Source organism: Nomascus leucogenys, chromosome 11 (assembly GCF_006542625.1).
Source record: "Nomascus leucogenys isolate Asia chromosome 11, Asia_NLE_v1, whole genome shotgun sequence".
NCBI lineage: Eukaryota > Metazoa > Chordata > Mammalia > Primates > Hylobatidae > Nomascus > Nomascus leucogenys.
This window is the reverse complement of record NC_044391.1, coordinates 2,193,440-2,214,608: the sequence shown is the minus strand read 5'-3', so window position 1 is coordinate 2,214,608 and position 21,169 is coordinate 2,193,440. Positions and strand designations below refer to the sequence as shown.

The 21,169-nt window shown below is 39.4% G+C and overlaps 1 pseudogene; it reads left to right on the top strand.

The window, feature by feature from the left end:
- Positions 1 to 19,733: 19,733 nt before the first annotated feature.
- Positions 19,734 to 20,270, top strand: LOC100603455 (annotated as a pseudogene).
- Positions 20,271 to 21,169: the final 899 nt, after the last annotated feature.

Here is a 21,169-nt window from a genome sequence, read left to right as displayed (position 1 = left end):
CTGGATTTCATTCTGTCATTGGTAGCAACATGGTTGCCAGATGGCTGATTTATCTCCAAAATTATAATGGTGCTCAAGGTGGTTTGAAGAAACAAGGAAAAATGGCAAAAGAATGTGATGGCTGTTCCTTTTAACCAGAGAAGTAAAAGGTCTTCTTGAATCCCCATTTCGAAAGATTTCTGGTTATGTGTCATTGGGCTAAACCATGCTATATGGCTATCCCTTGCCTGGGAGGTCTCTGGGAAGGAGGAAGTTGTATCTGCTACAAGAAATCAACAGACAGATGATTGGTAGGCTACGTTTCCAGAGGACGATTTGTCAGAGAAAGTCTCACAGAGGTGGTAACTTTGGGTATGACAAAGGGCTTCTCGGGTAGACAAGATGGAAAAGGGCATTCTGCTAGAAAGAGCTGCATATTCCAAAGTACAGAGCAATGAAGGAACATACCTGTATGAGAGCTTCAAATCCATAACTGAGGCCCAGAAAAGGGCAATTATTCACCAAACGTAATAAAACTAGAGATTGAGCGAGCAGGGTCCATCTTTAGATTATAGTCCAGGGTGTTCCCACACCTGGCAAAAGTAGAATCAATTCTTAGGACCTCAGAGTTTCTTGTTCATGTCCCCTTCATGGCCCTTATCACATTGAAATAGAGTCATCTTTTTACTAAAAAGTAGATCTGGAGGTCACATTATTGGTTGGCAAAATCGTGTATATTACTCAACCTTTTGGCCTTACTTTTTCCCAAAGTACTGCTAAAGACATCACCCAGTTACTCAGAAAAATCACCTCTGATTCACCCTGTTTATAGACATGAGGTTTTGAGATCTATTCATTTCACATCAATAATCCCTCACATTCATCATACTGGTACCAGCCAGTATAAGCCTCTGTTACCTCTCAAATATCTAGTGTAATAAACTAAATATCTACCTATTTCCTCTGGCCCTACAAATCCAGCCTGCATTTGAATTTGGTGTGGCTCTTTCCAAAGCTCACTTCAGCCAGGCACGATTGGGCTCAATCCTCTGTCTCCCACTGCCTCTCTAAGTACAGATTTCTGAGAGTCACTCCAGAAATTTTTATCACTTTACCTGGAGAGAGACCTCCCACCTTCAGGTTTGTCTGGGAGAGTCCCAGATGGCGGCTCTTGTCCTGGTGCCCAGTCCAGTTTAGCATTTGTTCTCACCCCTGTCACTCTCAAAACTTAACCAGCTGGGATGAAAAATTACATGACGCTTTTAACTATTTCCTTTTTTATAGCCTTTATTATTCTCTGAAAGTACTGAGTTATTTATTTGAGGCACTTACACCGAACAGTCTTCTCAATGCCTGAGTTTCCCTCTTACAGATTTAAGTGAAAATGAAAAATGTGTGTTTGCATGTGAAAAGAAGAGGGTGAGAGGTGTGAACCGGCAAGCAGGAAACAATTTTAAACTTTTACCCAACTGACGGAGACAGTGCACCAACAATTCTCATGTAAACATTGTGACTGCTTGGATGTTTTTCATTTTTATCTCATAATGTTGCTCCTACTATTAGATGTAAAGAAAGGCATTTTTTTTCTTGGTCAAAGGAAGAATGATGATTTGCTCACTTCTTTGGGGGGTTGAAGAATATCAACTGACAGACATGATGAGAAAAGAGGATCAGTTCTCTTGTCCTCTTGTGTGGGAGGTGCGGGCTTGCTCTGCAAATTCATCTGGGAGATTTTTACTTGCGGGAACTTCAAGTCATCTGCAGTTTTCCATATCTGCAGAGAATCTGCTAGAACATCTATCTGTCTCAAGTCGTGGGGCATGAGATGAAGGGCATCCAAGGACAAGAGTGTCACAGACTGAGTTATTAGAACCCTGAGTATTTCTCCCCAAGGATGTCCTTTGCTACTCGTGGTACCTGGAATCTTAATAACCCTCACCAATTTCCTCAGCAATACTGTGGGGCACGGAAGGCTAACTATGGTTTACCATCATGCAAAGTACAAAACGCATTCCCAGTTCCAATCAGCAGACTTACACGCATACCTGAGTAGTGTCTATGCCAGCACTGCTGTGAGAGAACTCTAGGCAAAGATGCTTTAGGTCCCAAAGGCAGTCTACCTTTGCAGACGAGGCACACTCTCCACCTGTGAATAAGCTGGAGGCAGTTGCAATTATTACCATAGGACGAATTTGAAAAATGACCAGGAAGAGTCAGAATCATACGTGGTATACTGGAAGTCATCCTAGATTAGAAAATTAAGTTTGAATATGAACTTAGTGCTTTCCTCAGCAGAGAAAACCAGAAATAAATAAGTTGCTGCTTGCTATCTGCTAAGAAATCATTGTTTTTTCCTACTTCTGGCATCTTTTCTTTTTCTGATTCACTTATTTTTTTGAAAGGGAAATAACTCAGTACAGCCAGAAAATACATACACAGGAAAGGGGATTTACCAAAGGTAACAGATGTTTTTGTGCTTTTGAAGAGGTGTAAGGTTGAATCATGCTTTTTAAAACTAGAGATATGCACAGATTACCACCCTGTGGGGGTTATAGGCACTTGGGGGCTTCTTGTCAATTTAATAATTTTTTGAAGTATAATATCTCAGCAGTGAAAGGAAACAGAAGCAGCTAATTCTGAACCTAAAGGTTCTTTCCTGACCCCTTGGTACCTAGGCACAATAGGGTGAGTTCAGGACTGAGTTAAAGTCTTACTCCTTATTTCCTGTCTTTTGTTAGTTTTAATCTGACACTTAAACATACTTCAATGTGGACCTTTGTGTGGGAATGCCTTTGATTTTTTTTTTCCGCTCCCAAGGAATGCCAGCTAAGAGAGGGAGAAAAATAGGATAAAGTTTTAATCATATGTAATATGTATCTTAAGAAATGATGTAGTACTTTAAAAAAGAAAAAAAAAAAAACCAAAGTGCTAGACTGGTGACCTTGCAGTGCCCTTCTCTTAGAGTTAGAGAGAATCTAAACTTGAGTCTTAGAGAAAGGTGTACTCCCAGTCCTCTGAAGCATGCCTGTGTCTATGAGCAACTCCCACCACACAGGTAATGAGCCACATGGCTCCTGGGTCCGTATCCTGTCTTTGTGAATGGAGGCTGAAGCTGTGGTCCTTGGGTTTGGAAAAGTGAGAGCTGTATCGTAAATGCTTCCCTTGAGCTAGCTGACCTAGTTACCTGGTCAGTCATTTCAGTGGATCATCGGTTGAGTGTGAGTAATGGGCCATTAGATTTGAAACGTTTTTGCTTAATGCCGTCTGTTCAGCTGCCTTCATTGGGAAAGTTCCTATTTCCGCTCAAATAAGTGGAAGGGGGATGTCTGGCAGGGGGATGATACATAGGCTTTAGTTAAGGAAAATGATGGAAAAGCAAATAACAGGCAAGGATGAGTAAGAGTGATTAAAAGAGTTAAGCAATAGAGTTAACACTGTGCCCTCATGACCACATGTTTAATAGAGTGTGATACATACTTGTGATGCAGAAACCTATAAACTTATAATTACTTTATGGAAAACATATTGACTACAATCTACCAGTTACATTTTAACACATACACATGCACATATTTATTTGTAGGTGTAGATGTAGTGTGTGTGCATGTGTGAGTGTGTGTATATGTAAACTTGGCAACCATTTGTTTAAAGGGCCCTATTATATTATTCTGTTGATGTTCTAATTTAGTATTATGATTTTAACAGATACATTAATTTCACTTCCACATTGCCTTACAGCTATTATGTTAAGTTTAATAGAAAACATTCTCTATATTCTATTAACACACAGTCAACCTATGCTAGTTGGTCTTTTATGCACAGACATATTCAATAAAAATGTTCTATTACAGTTTAAAGCATAGTTTTCAAAAATAGTAAAATCATGACTCTCATCCAAATATAAAATGAATGCATGTCAAGGATTTTATTTGACTCATTAATAAATGAGATAAATGAGGGGACCAGTAAGATCTTTTTTTTTTGTTGTTTTCTGAGAAGGAGTTTTGCTCTTGTTGCCCAGGCTGGAGTACAACAGCATGATCTTGGCTCACTGCAACCTCCGCCTCCCGGGTTAAGAATTCTCCTGCCTCAGCCTCCCAAGTAGCTGGGATTACAGGGGTGCACCACCACGCCGGGCTAGTTTTTTGTATTTTTAGTAGAGATGGGGGTTTCACCATGGCCAGGCTGGTCTTGAACTCCTGAACTCAGGTGATCCACCTGCCTCAGCCTCCCAGGGTGCTGGGATTATAGGCTTAAGCCACTGCACCCAGCCGTGGGACCAGTAAGATCTTGACTGGTTCAAATGAAAATTTGACTTGCAGGGATTTTTGTAATTCATTTGCATTGCTATGGGCAGGAATTATTCACATTGCTATTCATTTTCTACAAATTAACAGTCACCCCTAAATAATTTTAAAATAGCCAAGAAATTTTTAAGTCACTTTCAAGACTTGAGTACATTTTCTAGAAAATAGTTTCTATTGCCTTCTTCATTAATTCAAGTACTTTTGAGGATAAACTTATGAGTATACACGGGAGACTGGTATATATACATGCTGGTAAATATGAGAGGGTGCTTGTTCCTTAGGAGCTCAATATTTACCAAGAGAGAGGGATTCACTCAGACAACCACAGTTTATTTGAAATATGCCGATAGAATCTTAATGAATCATTCTCTTATGAAGAGGCACGCGTGGCTCTACAGAAGAAATATTGTTTGAAGAGCGTCTTACTGGTTGAGACAGCAAGACAAAAGGGGTAATGGTTGGGGGTTGAAAGGCAGACTTTTCATTCTACCTAGAGCGAATAGAATACCAAAAGCCTCAAGGGTATAAAAAAGCAAGGCATACTGCACAGATCAACAAAACTCCAGGGCACTATGAAGGGTCATGGATGGGAGGTGAAGTTCTGAGATAGGAAAGGCAAACTTAACCGAAAACCCACATTGCCCTAACGGAGGTGGAGGACTAGTGAATTTTAAGCAGGAGTGAGCTGACAACTTCCATATTTAGATTCACACTACAAAATAATGTAAATTTGTATCAGGAAAACTGGTTAAAAACATTATTACAATATACCAGAAGAGAGGATCGTTACTCTGCCCCAACATTCTAACACTTTGAGGGGCAGAATTATGTTTGTTTTTGGAGAAGAGATTTTCCTTCCTTTTTGCCTCATTTCTTTGCAGTTACTCTTTCCCCCCTGCCCTCCTTTCATTTGTCACTTCCTTTTTCCATCCTTTCACTCATTTCTCCCTCCCTCCTTTCTTTCTCTGTGTGACCCGATTTCCACTAAGTTTAGTGGCCTAGGAAGCACCTGTTGCCTGTTTAAATTACTGTGATCCCTCGTGTAGCATCAGAGTGATCCTGGGTGGTTCTCTGATTCTCAAGACACTCCTGGACGAACAATAATACATTCTTACACTCTCTTATTTTAAAGTCAGTTGCTAAAGCACCATGACATCATCCTAAGCAAGGTAAAATACAACTGCAGAGTTTACTGCTTTGTAATTATAACATGCCGTCTAATTTTCCTGAGCCCTCTCTGAACTGGAAACTCTTTGCTCCAACGACAAGGCATTTGCAGGTCAACTCCCAGAATGAACTATTTCCACAAATGGCTGATTTAGTCTATTTGTCTTGACTCGTGCTAATTTCCTTCCAGGGGATAGAATTTTTCTGACCATATTAATTTTTTTCTTTTTAGGTGGTAGTGGCAGGGAAAGATGAAGGAGAGAACTACAAGGGTATTCCTATGTGACGTCCAATAGCCTAAATTTATCACAGTTCCACCAGAACACCCAACTCATTCACTGAGAGGGATTTTATCCAAGTGTCTGCCTACATTTAACCCAGTTAAGACAATTCACATTCAAGTGTGATCAATAACAAATCCATCTAAGCTTGACCTTCTTTTCAAAGTAGGAGATGATTAAGCAGCAAAAGTTTCAAGCTGAGTAAATTTGGAGTATGATGTAGAAGGAGAACATGCAAGGCAACTTCACAGGAAGATGTGTGATCATTTAGTATCTACTGCATTTACAAAGAAGATCATTCTCTTTTAAGACAAGAACATTATCAACAAGATTAATTCTAGGCTGGTCTAAAGCAATGATCTCACGTTAGCTGTAAAATGGTTGCCTGTGTCCTATCTACTCTAGGGTCAGTTTGTATGTCTGTGAAATAAGGGGGCTGGACCAGGATAGGGACAAATGCGAGCCATGAAAAGTCAGAAAGCTACCATCATATTATTCCTTTTCAAATATGACAGTAAGCACACACACACACACACACACACACACACACACACACACACACTAAACCTAGCTGAAAAATGTATGCAAGTAATACATGCTCACGGTGTAAAAATGAACACCCCAAACCAGACTAAACTTCGAACTGGAAACCCTTTGCTCCAACGACAGCCCTTTGCTCCAGACCATAACAACACAACATCCAATCATACACATTGTTATGAAGTAACAGCAGAAGTTGCCTTCTACACCGTTAGGACACCCAGTTCATTTCTCAAAGATAATTAAGATTAATTTCTTGCATATCTTTCTGAAAATGTTCTTAGGGCATTGTGTTAGTTAAGGTTCTCTGGGTTTCAGGCCACAAAAAATAAACTCTGGCTGACTTAAGCCACAAAAAAGAATTTACTGGAATGATGTTGGGGTATTTTGCAGAATCAAGGGAGGATTAAACCCCTTAGCCTTTGGAAAGATTAGTCTAAAGGAAAGTTATAAGACACCCCAGCACCATGTGTCAGACAATTGCCATTAATGTGACTTCGCTACAAAGAATCCCAGCCTCGGTATTTCTGTTTTAAATTTTAAATAAGACTGGCCAAGCTAGGTTGGATCTGTGAGATGTAGTATAGCTGGATGTCTGGGGGTGAGGAGGTTAGAAGATGGGCAAATCTCACAGTGGAGAAAGTTGGGGAAACTTTCTGGACAGGGTGAAAAGTCACTTGCAAGATAGCCATCTCCATTTGCTCACAAACAAAGCATGTATCTACACTGTATGTGTTTGAATCTGAATCCACTATCTTTCACTTTTTAATTATCTCTGAAGTCAGGAATGCATTTTATGATTGACTTTGTCTTAGCTTTAACTGATAGTTTCTACAGACCACTTTTTCTTTCTCTGTGGCTTACAAGGTAGTGAAATTTCTCCAGCTTAGCATTCCAGTAACTTCCACACAGGTGGGAAAACTAGTTTGTTCCCTAGTCAGGTGTTCCTTACAGCCATGTTAGAATTGTACACCTGGTGCTATTTTTTAGGAATTCCTAAATTGAAAACTGGAGGCTGAAATCACCTTCATAGAAAAGCCTTTTAGCTGTCACAATTAAATTAAACATTATTTAAACACTATAGAGCTTATTTGAGGAGCAAAGTACAATGCTGGTTGCTGTGTGTTAGAATAAAATGAAGACATTGGAATTGCCTCCAGATAATTATAAATTGACACAATGCTTTTGGACTTCTAGCTTTCAGAACTGTGAAAGAATGAAATTTTGTTGTTTCTGGAAATTTGTGATAGCAGCCCTCGGAAACTAACACACCCAAGAAGAGGTCGCCCTCCCTGAGTGAGGCTGTACTCACTGTGATGAAAGCACAAAACACAGTGAAGGTTACGGGATTTTCTTTGAGATCTGGTTTTGGTGGAAGAAGGACTGTTATGCATCTGAAGCTGTGGATCTTTAGCAATTTAGTTCAAATATAGCCTGAGTTTCTGTTAAATCCACAGCTGGTGGGAATTTTCCTTCTGGTCAAGGTGGATTAAGAACTTTATTTACCTGTTTCACTGAAATAATCAAAACAATCAGATTGCCAGGTGCGGCGGCTCACACCTATAATTCCAGCACTTTGGGAGGCTGAGGCAGGCTGATCATCTGAAGTCAAGAGTTCGAGACCAGGCTGGCCAACCTGGTGAGACCCCCCCCCCCCATCTCTACTAAAAATACAAAAAATTTTCCAGGCGTGGTGGTGCACTCCTGTAATCCCAGCTACTTGGGAGGCTGAGGCAGAAGAATCGCTTGAACCTGAGAGGTGGAGGTTGCAGTGAGCCGAGATCATGCCACTGCACTCCAGCCTGGGCAACAGAGTGAGACCCCATCTCAAAAACAAACAAACAAACAATCAGACAAAATATATGGGTAAAAAAGTTTTTAAGACGTTGGTCACCAAGTGCCACAGAACAATGATTCTTGAGTGATAGCAAATAAATGTGGTTAAGTCCTATAATTGCCACAGCTTACTGCCTTGAGAAAGTTTCCAGGCTCACGAGGAGAGAACCAAGGCAGGGCTTGGTGGGCAGCCTGGGTAGAGGAGAGATAGCTGAAAGTCTGGGGAGACCTAGGTATTCAAACAACAGAGTGTTGGAGGAGAGGAAGATATGCATGAGAATCATCCACACAAATGCATGTTGCTCTAATGCATTAATTTTCATTGAATGCCATATGGTCTACTTCAAGATAGAATACTTCACAATAACTCATCAAAGTTTAGGGCTTCTATTTGGAAAACCCTTTGGAATACACTATATATTTTAAAATATCATTTCTATTTAAGATCATGAATGAGCCATCATCAAAACGGACATGTGAATGACAGATGCACCTGAGAGCAATAACTTAAGTATATTCTTAGGAGTCCTTCTTAGGAGAATGACCCATGATCTAAGAAGACAGTGTGTTCAAAGTCCCAGACTAAGGAATCCAGCAATGGCCAACCTGGAGATCCACTCCTTATCTATGAAGGACATCTGAATCCCCAATCCATCCCTTGGAATGCAGGCCATACAGGTGATAGAGGGTTTTTGTTTGGCTTAACTGGAGGTTGCCAGGTGGAAGTTGCTAAGTGAAAATGCTATACAACCTTCATGCTTTTTACAAATGGTTGCAATTCTCTTGTCCAGCCGCTGCCACTGGACTGTCTCTGTATGTAAGTCCCCTTAAGAAACTCTATGTCTCATTTTCTGACTTGGTCTTTTCTTCAGCCTCTCGTACATGGTGCCATCCCTACTGGAATCAATAGAGGTCTGGTATGACAATGGAAAACATTCCTCTATGCATGTTCAGTCTCTCACATCCACTGTAGGACAAATAGGACTTTGGCCTTCTTCAGTTCTGTCATCTGAGGAGGGTCTTCCCAGTCCTTCTGGCAGTTGTGATGGAGAACCAGAGCATGACTGTAGAAGGATGGGACCTGAGAGGTGAGAGGAGAGGGGAAAGGATTAGCAAAAAAAATCAGCCAATCAATTGTCATAAGAAAGTGGTGAAGTGGTGAAGGGCCAAAAGTAGGAGTCAATTTCTGGAAGGCGGGAGGGTCAGAGGGAAATATTCTTTCACTATTTTGAAGAAAGTATCTTGGAAATCTCCTCTATGTCTTTCAGTGGATAAAAGTAAAGAGGAATTTTAAAGTACTGTTGGAGATTCTCTGTTCTCTCCAAGAATTTCAAAAAATGCAAATAAAGAATTTATTTTGAGGAGTCTTATTTTTGTATAAACGATGTCCCTTTGACTGCATTACCTCTCTGAGGCTGAACTCAGGAACATAATATAGTACATCATCCATGGGATATTATATCATGTTACGAGACTTTAGAAAACATTTAGTTCTGCTTCAGGTGACATATCTCATTAGAGACAGAATTATTTTAAGAATTTAGATTCTCACCTAACTCTTTCTTCTGTAAGTCACATTTCATCATTTTAGTCTTTCTTCAACTCTTTGAATGAATGAAGTTTTCCTGCAGTCACTTCTGTTTCCTACCAGTTTGTTATTAAGTTTCTTGCTTTCTGATTGCTTCTATTCCTTATATTTCTAAACCCAGACTGTCAGATAAGGTCTGCAATGCCCAGACACCAAGCCACAAAATCTTAGTTTGGTTGAGTTCCTCTAAGATCCATCTGTCTGCAAGGAGATTGGCATTCAAATGTTCAGAATGGACATGTGGGGAAAGACTGAAGAGCACATCTCATCTAAACAAATTTGAAAAAAAGAGATGGACTTTCTTGAGCCTAGTGCTTATGAATGTGTGTCCTCTTCTCCCCTATGAAAATTTCATTCTGAATATCATTTTAAAATAAGCATAGAAACTATATTTTCCAAGGCCCTTTCCACATACAGGTGGGTCAGTATTAACACATTATTTATATTAATAATTCAATGTTATCTCTCATAACTAATATGCTGCAAATATTGAACGGGGGAGCAGCTGTGTAGCTGCTCATATCTGAAATAAACAAAGAGCCAGTGTCTGTATAAAGAAAGAGCTCAATTCATAACAAAACTGCATATATTTCTAATATAGGAATTATAGCTGCTTTGCAAAATTCTCTCTAGGACAGTGGGAGACGATATTTTACACATTCAGCATTCACCAGCTTTAATTTTCCAAACAGAACCTGTTTCAAATATTTTAGGGATATTTTTTGTTCTGTTTTGTTTTTACTTTCCTTAAATTGGAAAGCCAAAGACTGCCTTCTGGAGGTCAAGCACTTGATTGACAGCAGAGCTCCGGTCTGAGCAATCAGAAGGTATCAGGCAATGGTGCAGACAGGAAGAAGCAGAGAATCATCAGGTAGAAAAAGGGCCAGGGGCCCTGGGCTTGAAGTCTTGCCCCATGTCAGAAGTGAGGTCTGAGTAGGCTGGGATGAGGGCCAGGGGAAGGCACATGGTGGTGGGAAGTTGCGAGGGAGTCAGAAGGAGTTGGGAAAGGGGCATACAGAGTGTTGGAATTGTCTTGGGTGAGATAGACTTTTTCTATTGGGGTCTGCCTGCAAAAGGCCTGCCAAGTCTCAGTCCTAAACCTAAGTAATCAGGTTGGTGGAAGGAAAAACTGTGAAGGAGGTAAGGATTGCTGCCAACATTCTGCCATGACTTTTCAACACCCCTTAGCTCTTTTGGCAGATTCTCTCCATCCAGGTGTTCAGACCCCCACCCTCCCTTTTCCTGAACTACAGCTTCCAAGGTCACCCACATTGTAGTAATCATTAGGTATGACAAGCTTCATATGCCAGACTTTTCTCTGCTAGTTTTTCTGCTTCCCCCAAATCTGGTTCCTTCTTTGCTTGTGCCCTTGATCTTTGTTGAAGTTAATTTGACAACTGATGGGAGCTGGAGTATCAATGAGTGATAATGTCTCAGTGTTTCCTTCCTTTCTGATCACATCTGTACTCTTCATCATGCAGTAAAGCAGGACTTCTGGAACTGGGCAGGAGACAGGCCTTTCTTTAATTCTTTCAGATTGCAGCTTATTACTTTGCCCATTAATGGAGGCCGAAAGGATAAAAAAGAAATACCTTTCCCTCATCCATCACAAGGGCCGTGACTAACACTCCTATAACAAAAGACAGGTTAGCAAGAGAAACACATCACACATTTATTTAACAAAGTTTTACATGACATGGGAGCCTTCAGGAATGAAGACCTGAAGACCCAGGGAAAGCTTTGTGTTTTTATGCTAAGTCTAATGAAAGAAGTGGATAGTTGTGGAGAAACATGATTTGACAAAAAAGGTATGATCTAATGGTAATAAAGTGGGGGAAAGAGGGGACCCTAGCAAGACCTGTTTGTTCAGATTCTTCCTGATCTCTCTGTGTAGCATTATTTCCCCCTGGATATGGGGCAGGACCCTCTGGAATGAGGGTCTTATGGCCTACTTTCAAGGGAGGTAAGTCAGAATGTGGCCTTTCTAAGTTTTATGGTTTGCTTTGGGGTAGAGGAGTTCTAATTTCTATGACCCACCTTTGGGAGAGGAATCTGGTTTCTATGACACGTCTTAGGAGAGAGAAGGAAGAGGGAAAAGGTTGGAGATACCTTGTTGCAGAGGCCTTTCCTAACTCCTCCATTTCAAAGTACCCAGCATGCCAAGGTGTCATACTTGGTAATATTCTGCTCTAAGTCCCTACAGGGCAAACTTTCAGAGTATGAACTTAGCTGTTAGAGTGGCTGTGGTTTAGGAGAAGTAGAGGGAAGGATGGAGTTTGCTAGGGGGGAAAATCATTCAGAAACTGGATGGAGAATAAAGACCTGTAGAGCTGGGGTTGGAGCTAGATTGAGAGTGTATATAGATGAACTTTGTGGGATAAACACAAAATATTGTAAGGACATCATGAGTGGCTGAGGAAATTCCATAAGCCATTTTTTTTTTTTAAACCATGGCTTGAGCTATTGGATTTCCATAGGATGGTTTTTCTCTTCTACTCTGTGAGTATAGCCCAGCCTTCCATTCTTCTAATGCTCATTGGTTCTGTTACAGAGTCTGGGGATGGAAAAGGTTGCTTAGGTGTCAGCCAAGACACTCCCTCTGCTTGGGGGAGAGCAAGCTGCCAGCCCGACTATCCACTTCCTGCCAGCTTAAGGAGCTTATGACTCAGATTCAAGCAAAACACTGAGCTGAAGCAAAAAGGGAGGGAGGGAACCTTAGCTCAGATGAAGGCTCTAGGGCCAAACTGCATCACTGAAACATCCAAGTCAGGGAAACCCATCAGACCAGGAGGCTGTGTGATTTTGTGTTTGTCCTCTGCTTCGAAAACCACACACAACTCCATTTCTCTCCTACTCATACAGACATATTTCCCCCTGAGCTGAAATCCTGAGGCTGTTTCACCCTCCTGTAGGAAAAGCTACTCTTGGGAGCTGGTCTGAGTATTAGCCATCGCTCAGATTCTGTGATAGCAGAGAAGTCTTCACCAGATGTTATGATTCAGCTGGTGTGTCCAGTTGTCCCTCCTTGCCTTGTGTTGCCCGAGTTTCCATTTCTCATAGAAGGAGGTGTTGAGGGAAGACTACAGACTTATTCAGGAATAACACTGAAATCCAGACGCATGTGTTTCAAAATCCTCTGTGATTCCAGTAGCTTCCTGGATATTGCTCTGGTGGCTGAGTTGCTGCCAATGTTGACTTGCTGGTCATTTGAAAGCCAAACTCTACCCCTGAGGAAAGGTACTGGATGAATTATAGAAATCTCTATTCTTTCTTTTCTTTCCTTCTTCCATTACTCATGGATATACCCACATCCCTCCAGCTCCTTCCAGTTGTCTCCTTGTGAGTAAACATTAGTCATTTTCTATAAGTTCCTTACCTCCATTCACTAAAGAGGAATGTGTAATCTCTTTGATTGAAGTGCAAAGTACTGACCTACATACTTCTGTGTTAAGTATAGTTTATGGTTAATACTACACACATACTCCTTCATGTATGATTGTATTTAATATACATAATCTTCCTAAAATTCAACTTTTGTCTATGTCATTATTTTTCGAGAAATCCTAAGAACTCTCATAGTCAACTGCCTGTGGCCAGATTCCTTAGTGCCATTTGGAAATCTTTATGATCTGGACATGACTTAAGCTTCTAGTCTCACCTCACTTAGCATCACTCCTTAAACTGGCTGGGGCTGGTCTACTTAATCCCCCAACCCAATTTAACTGCCCCTCTCTTTGAAATGACTTCTTCTAACATCTGTCTAATCCCAAATATTTTTAAAACCCAAGCCCAGGTCAGTTCATTATCTTTGTTGGGACAAATTGAAGGAGAGGGAAGAGGATAAGAATAAGAAGGAATAAGAGAGAACAGAGATAAAGAATAAATAAATGTGTTGAAGTTTAAGGGGAAAGAAGCCCTGTTATGATGTGTGGTTTCCTTGGGAAAGTCTGGCCTTATTACGAAGTTCATTATAGACAGCTCCTTCTTCCTGCCAACATTTCAAGAAGCTCAGAATACAGATTTATCAGTGCACTAAGAGCTGCTAATTCCAGTCAGAAAAATGTATTGTTTTTATTCTAGGGGGATCATATTTTCCATGCTTAACAGTGACAGATATGTGGGATGTCAAATTAGAATCAGAGGGTAGTTTAGTGGGCATGGATACCATGAAAGTGGAATTAGTTGGAAGAACTAAATTCCAGTTACAATTTAGCCTGATAGTTACATCGCTCTCATCCTTGAGGTCTCCTCAAAAGGGGTACTAGCGGATCTAAATTGTGCTAGACAGGTTCTCAAGGTTGTATCTCTACGCTTCCAAGGCTGATCAATGCTGTTTCTGTCAAATGCATTTCTTTCTCAAGTATGCTAATACTGTCCCTCTGGGTACTATCCAGGCTTAGATGGAGAGTCTCCTGCCTCTTTAAGGTGTATATCTCTAATCCATTACCTGGGAGCTTCACTGTTTAATAATATTACCAGTTATGCCCCATAGTTGGTTCCAGTGAGGCTTTAATACTAGTCAGTTTTATATAGTACTTTGTCTCTAGTAGTTTCTCAGTAAATATCTGTTGACTAATAATTTGTTTACCACATTTGTAGGCTATTGTATATTCCCTTGTCTGGAAAAGGCCAGGAGTATAATTAATAATTCAGAGTTATTGGCTGAAATTTTTCAAAAAGCTTCAGATCAAGAATGAGATCACTGGAGAAGGGGAAATGGGTAAGGCACACAATACAATTTTGCTTTAAAATACAATTAAATGGCTGGGCGCGGTGGCTCACACCTGTAATCCCAGCACTTTGGGAGGCCGAGGCGGGTGGATCACAAGGTCAGGAGATCAAGACCATCCTGGCTAACATGGTGAAACCCCATCTCTACTAAACAAAATACAAAAAATTAGCCGGGAGTGGCGGCGGGCGCCTGTAGTCCCAGCTACTCAGGAGGCTGAGGCAGGAGAACGGCATGAACCCAGGAGGTGGAGCTTGCAGTGAGCCGAGATCTCACCACTGCACTGCAGCCTGGGCAACAGAGCGAGACTCCGTCTCAAAAAGAAAAAAATACAATTGAACAATTTATGTTATTCTTGATGTAAAGGACTTCAGAGATATTGAAACTAACCATTTCTTATTTCATAAATACATTAACTAAGGCTCATTTATGTTGATTGTGTTGCTCAAATTCAAAAGAAGGGTCAGTGACAAAGTGGGACAAGAGTCCACATCTTCTAACTTCTAGGCAAATGGGAAGAATCCTATTAAGCCATTTCTCAATCCTGGAGTCTAACTGAGAATGTCGTTACTTGTTCTTTGTATTTCTTCATGGCCTTCCAGGGGCCAACAGAACAATAGTCACCAGATTTAGGAAATTTCACTATTGTTACCAAATATTTATGTCCAAAGTTCTTTATGTTCATTATTATAGTTTGTAATGAAATAAACATTGCTGTAGTTACTATGGAGTTAGACTAAAATTTCAACATATGCTGATTGAAGGGATTGATCCAGCCACTTCAGATGTAATTTCCAAGGTAAAGGTTGTGGTAAGGGTGACTCTTACGAAAGAATCAGCTTTTGTGAACATTGGGCGTCCAATTTGCAATGTCATCTCATACATGTATTTATTCTGGGATGGGTGAGGTTTGGAAATATTGTAGGATTAGACTGCCTGATACCATGGAGGCAAAAGAAACAGTCATTTTTTTTTTTCTCCAGGGTGATACATTGGGTACCGAACTACTTTTACAGCAATTTGGGAGTAAATTTTTCTCTATGTGCTCAAATGTGAATCAATTATAGAAACTTTAATTGGAAATATTTTGGAGTAACTTTAACCTAACAGTTCTAAGAATGATATAATTTGTTAAATGCTGAGTCATATTTGTTCGGTGACTTTTTGTAGTTAAAATAATTTTGGAATAAAAGTGGATTTTTAAAAAATTTAACCTGGTTGTAGTAAGTAGCCAAGATTACGAAGACACATTTTGTGTCTTTTCAGTTGTTTTCCATATTTTGTTCTGCTCTTTCTTTCAGTAGACTTTTTCTTTATAATTATAAAAGACAAAAGAAAGGTGTCAATTTTATTCACTGTCTTGTAATTAACTCAAGAATTTACTATTCAAAATATTCAAAATATTTCAGTAATTTCTTGAACTGTTATTAATGTACAAAGAAGGTCAAGAAGATATTTTAGTTGGTTTTATCATTGAAGATAATACACTGAAATGGCCCAGGATCATAATGACAAAGGATGCCTCAAAGTAATAGTACAACAATGAACATAATTTCTATCTCTTATAGCTAATCAGACTACATATAGATTCCTCACCCCAAAGCTGGGAGGTACTATGTTTCTAATGAGCATATTTTTTTTTCCTGTGTCCTAAAGACCTGAATAATAGATTGGCTACTAAAATAAAATAAAGCAATACAGCCAGTAAACTACCGACTATCATGTAACCATAATACTCCCAGGCATGAATCATTTTGTAAGTATTATGTTCTGTATGTTTTGTGATAGCAATTCTAGAAGAACACATATTTGTGAAATATTTAGTCTGGTTGGTAAAGAAGATTTAATTCCTTTTTGTGGGATCTTGGATTTGTTTCCTATCAGTCTTTCTTTCACAAACTCATCTGTACTCTTATAAGACAAAGAAGTTCAGAAGACGTTTTGCCATAATAAAAAAAGAAGAAAAGTATAAGAATAATAGAATTCTCTAAATATTATAGATTTTGTGAATAAAAAAATGGGAGGAGAGGTGAGATAAAACCATTTTAACTCTGTGGACAAGCAAGAGATCAAAGGGAAGAGATGAAAAGTGCTTTGTAGTTATTATTCTTATTTATCTATAATATCTAGATCCTTGATACTCAGAGTGTGGCCTGTGAACTGGCAACGTGATGTCTCCCAGAGCTTGTTAAAAATGCAGAACTCGGTTCCCACTCATGACTCAGAATTTGCATTTTAACAAGATCCCAGGTAATTCATATGCAAGCTAAAATTGTGAGAATTGCTGATATCTAGACCTTTTTATTTTCTGTAAATACCTATGAAGATAGACATATGGAGTGTCTCTGTTTGATGATGTGGTGTAATAAAGTGAGACACCTCTCTTCTGTTTATAAGAGCAAAGATTATGAAGGTCTGAAACCAGATAGATAGAACTGCCAGCGCTAGTCCAGATGGCTAAAATAGAAGTCTTTTTCTACTACTGTTGTTTCTCTCGCAAAATAAGCCAGGTCTTGAAAGGATCAGATGTGCCTTAACATCATCATGCTGAGGTGATTTATTTATTATTTCACAAGAAGCAGGGTTAAGGTCTTGTTAACAGGAGGAACTTGTTTTCTTATGTTAGATAGGACTGTGTTGTTTCAGGTAAATATTAATTTTCCCTTTGACAAGGTGTGGTTATTTCTTAGGTAAATAGTGAGAAAATCATTTGCAGCATCCTACAGTCAAGGCCTGAAGTGGATTCAAACATTCTATTTTCTTCTCTGGTCTTAAAACTAGAACCAGTTTTTGCCCCTTGGGATTCTGTAAGGATGAGCCGCATCTTGGGTTAATGGAGGTAACTAGATGCTGAAAGCGACCAAGATATTCTCCAACTTTTTTGGGAAGTGAAGAGTTTTCTCCGGGATTGTGTTGAAAAACAAAAGCCAGAATTTGGAAACTAAGGGTTGTGAAGTATGATGAAACACTTAAAGAAGGAGAGGAGTCACTGAAGAGAACATTCAGAAGGGTCTTCCTCTAATTGGTGGTTCTCAATTTTCACCGAATATTGGAATCACCTGGGGAGCTTTTTCAGATTTCTAATTCTTGGGTTGCATGCAGACAAATTGTATTACAATCTCTGATGAGACCTGGGTATCAGTAATTTTTTAAAAAGACCTCCAAGACATTCCATTTTGCAGCTAAGGTCAAAACAATTAAAGATCTGATTTTGTAAAGTTTCCTGTCCTTATGTGGTAAATGTGTTTCATGTGGGGAAGGCTGGTGAGCAGGAAGTGTTCCAGTATCTTGATCATTTGAGGAAAGCTCAAAGGGTGAATGAAACATGGAGCTTCCTTTGGGGAATCACTAGACAAATCTATGTTCAGGCACGAGACAGTGTGACTAAATTCCTTGGTAATGTTTTTCACTCTTTGTGCTTAACCCCTATACTCTAGCAAGAAACACTGCGGGCTGAGTGTAGGGTAGTAGTTGGCCTCCAAGATGGCCTCCATTGACAATTGTGCCCTGACACTTATGTCCTTGTGTGCTTCTCGCCACACTGAATCACTTGGGGCTGACCTGTGTGACCAATAGAATATGGTAGAAGTGATGGTATGAGACATCCAAAGCTAGGTCATAGAAGGTGTAACAGCTTTTGCTTTAGTATTTGGGATTACTAGCTCTTCCAGAAGCTAGCCATGTTATGAAAACACTCAAGAAGTCCCATGGAGAGGAGCCAATTTGCCATTGTGTGAGCCACCTTAGAAATGGATCATCCAGCACCACTGAGTCTTCAGATGGCTAAGCCCCAGCTGGCATCTGACTGCAACCTCATGAGAGATTCTGAGCCAGAACTGCTCAATTTAGCTGCTCCTGAATTCTTGGCCTATAGAGATCATAGGAGATAATTAATGACTATTTGCTTTTCATACTATTAAATTTTGGAATGATTCCTTACACAGCAATAAATAATGCTGCAGGGCTAATTCAAACCCTGGTTACCCAGTAAAGCAGCCTGTTTTTGAGTATATTTGTAGATAACTTCTAGAGTGTGGCAACAGAGTGGAATATTTTAGCAACAAGTTGCATTTAATTCTACCTTAAATTACATCAGCTACCTTGTAAGCCAAATATTAAAGGTTATGGCAAAACTACACTGTTATTAAAACCTTAGCTTTAAATTAGGTTTTAACAAGTAACTGGACAGCATTTGATATACAATTCAGCACTATCCAATAGAACTCTCTGAATTATAAAAATGTTCCCCCAATTACGGTAGCCACTAGCTATAGTTGGCTACTGAGCACTGGAAATCTGCCTAGTGCAATTGCTAAACTGAAATTTTAATTTTATTAAATTTGAAATTATGGCTACCATATTGATAGGATAATTCTATACATTTTTGGGGAAGATTATAGACATGGCAAAAATATTCTGCTCTAGTTTGTAAAGTTATGAACTGAGAAGTGGAAAACTCAGTAAGGGGAACAGTTTATCTCTGGAATAGTGAATTAAAAGTCTTCCTATTTTACCCCCAAATATGTGTCATTTGGAGTGATGGATGACAAACAACAAAGAAACAGATTCCATAGTATTGTGTATATCCAAGACGTAACTGAATCCAGGCTCTGTAACAACAAAAACTTTTGTACTAGAATTTGAGAGGAACTTTAAGATATTGTCAAAGCACAATTATCTCTGTGACAGGTACTTGATGAGGTGTTTTTCAAAAACATTTTTTCCCTGCCAGCTGCTATCTTATTTCTTTTGCTCATCTTATAAAAAGTGACTAGATACTACTGTAAGATACATAATCTTATAGTAGTATAATCTACCACCAACATAATCTGCTTATAGTTTCTAGTATTTTTTCTAATATTTTATTGTTGTCACTTACTTATGATGGTGTGATAATGATAATGAAAACAATGATAACTATTAATATCAATTATTATGTTTGAATCAAGTGAATTTATCAGGTTTACTTAATCACTAATATTTATATTTTTTGTATTTAATCAGCACAAATGCTCAAAATTAGGGTACAGAAAAAAGGTACCTGCTTTCTTGTTTTGGACATTTGCTTATACCAATTGCCGATATTTTTTGCTTATTACAAAATAATTTGCTTTTATTTTAGAAAAAGAAAATCAGACACATAGATAATTACTGCGCGGAGGTAGGAGCCGGGAGTGAAGTCTCAGGAGAAGAGGTGGATTGCCATGGTGGAGCCCTCTGGGCTGTGTGTGTCTGACGCTTGGCCGCCAGAGCCGCAGTTGGTTTGCTGAGCCCATTAGTGTGCCCAGCCAAGTCACGACGCCTCCATGCCTTGCTACTTGTGTCCCCCTAACACGTCTCTGCTCGTCAGGAACATGGCTGATGACACCAGGTCTGAAGATGTACAGAGTGAATTTGGTCGTTATGGTCCTATAGTTGATGTGTATGTTCCACTTGATTTCTGCACTCGCCGTCCAAGATTTGCTTATGGTCAACTTGAGGATGTTTGTGATGCTGAAGATGCTTTACATAATTTCGACGGAAAATGGATTTGTGGACGGCAGATTGAAATACAGTTTGTCCAGGGCACTGGAAGACACCAAATCAAATGAAAGCCAAGGAAGGGAGGAATGTGTACAGTTCTTCACACTATGATGATTATGACAGATACAGACGTTCTAGAAGCTGAAGTTATGAAAGAAGATCAAGAAGTCTGTCTTTTGATAACAGTTTAGAAGATTGTATCTAGAAATAGACTGACTGGGAGACCATGGCATAGCAGAAGCCATTCCAACAATGACAGATCAAACTGCAGCTGGAATACCCAGTAGAGTTCTGCTTACTACACTTAAAGAAAGATCTGAAAGCAGAAAAAGAACCAAAGAAAGGCAGTTCAAGCGACCAAAGGGTGGGTGGAAGGTGCTGCAGTATGATGACTGCACGACTATTTTGACTGTGGTCAGAAAAGATACAAAAATGTTATCGAAAACTACATGGAATAATTGAAGTCCTTTCAAATTTGAAAGTAAGCATTTTAGAACAAGTAAAAGGAAATTCAACTTTGTACTTGTGGAAACTAATTCCTCAATATGAATAGGTTTATACTGATTCATGGTTAATGGGGGTCCATAATAAATTATTGGAAACTAGGATGTCCGAATATCAAGGAAGAGAGTCATAGCGTCTTACAGTGCCTCTGTTGGTCTGTCTCAAACTGAATTTAGTGGGAAAAAGTATGGTCCAATACGAAAGTTCAATTTTTGCCATTATTGGCAAATCTTGCGTTTGTTTATTTTGGTGCCAGTGTTTTCTGCTTAATCATTTGTTGTGTTGGCGTTCTGCGTTTATTTACTTGTACACCACATGCAATTTACATCTTCCTAACTACTCTGCTTCCCAGGTAAATTCCAATTATATTAAATACCCAGCTAAGAGGGCCCATCTCTTCTCGCCTCTTTCCTGGTCAGTATGTTCAGCAAATATTTATTGAGCCCTTACTGTGGGCAAAACATTGTACTGGATAATTGAGGAGAAAAGTAGATAATCCCTTATTCAGTAAATGTCTGCTGAGCACAATCTAGTGAATCATTACAGTGTGGCCTCGTTGTTTTGTTTGAGGTGTATTATTCATAACAGTATTTTTCATCATTCATATCCTAATGTAATTATAGAACCCAATATACTATCAAAGATAAGTAATTGTGTGGTTATCTGCCATTTAAAAGTATCCCACATTTCTTTGATCCCATTATTATAAATAATG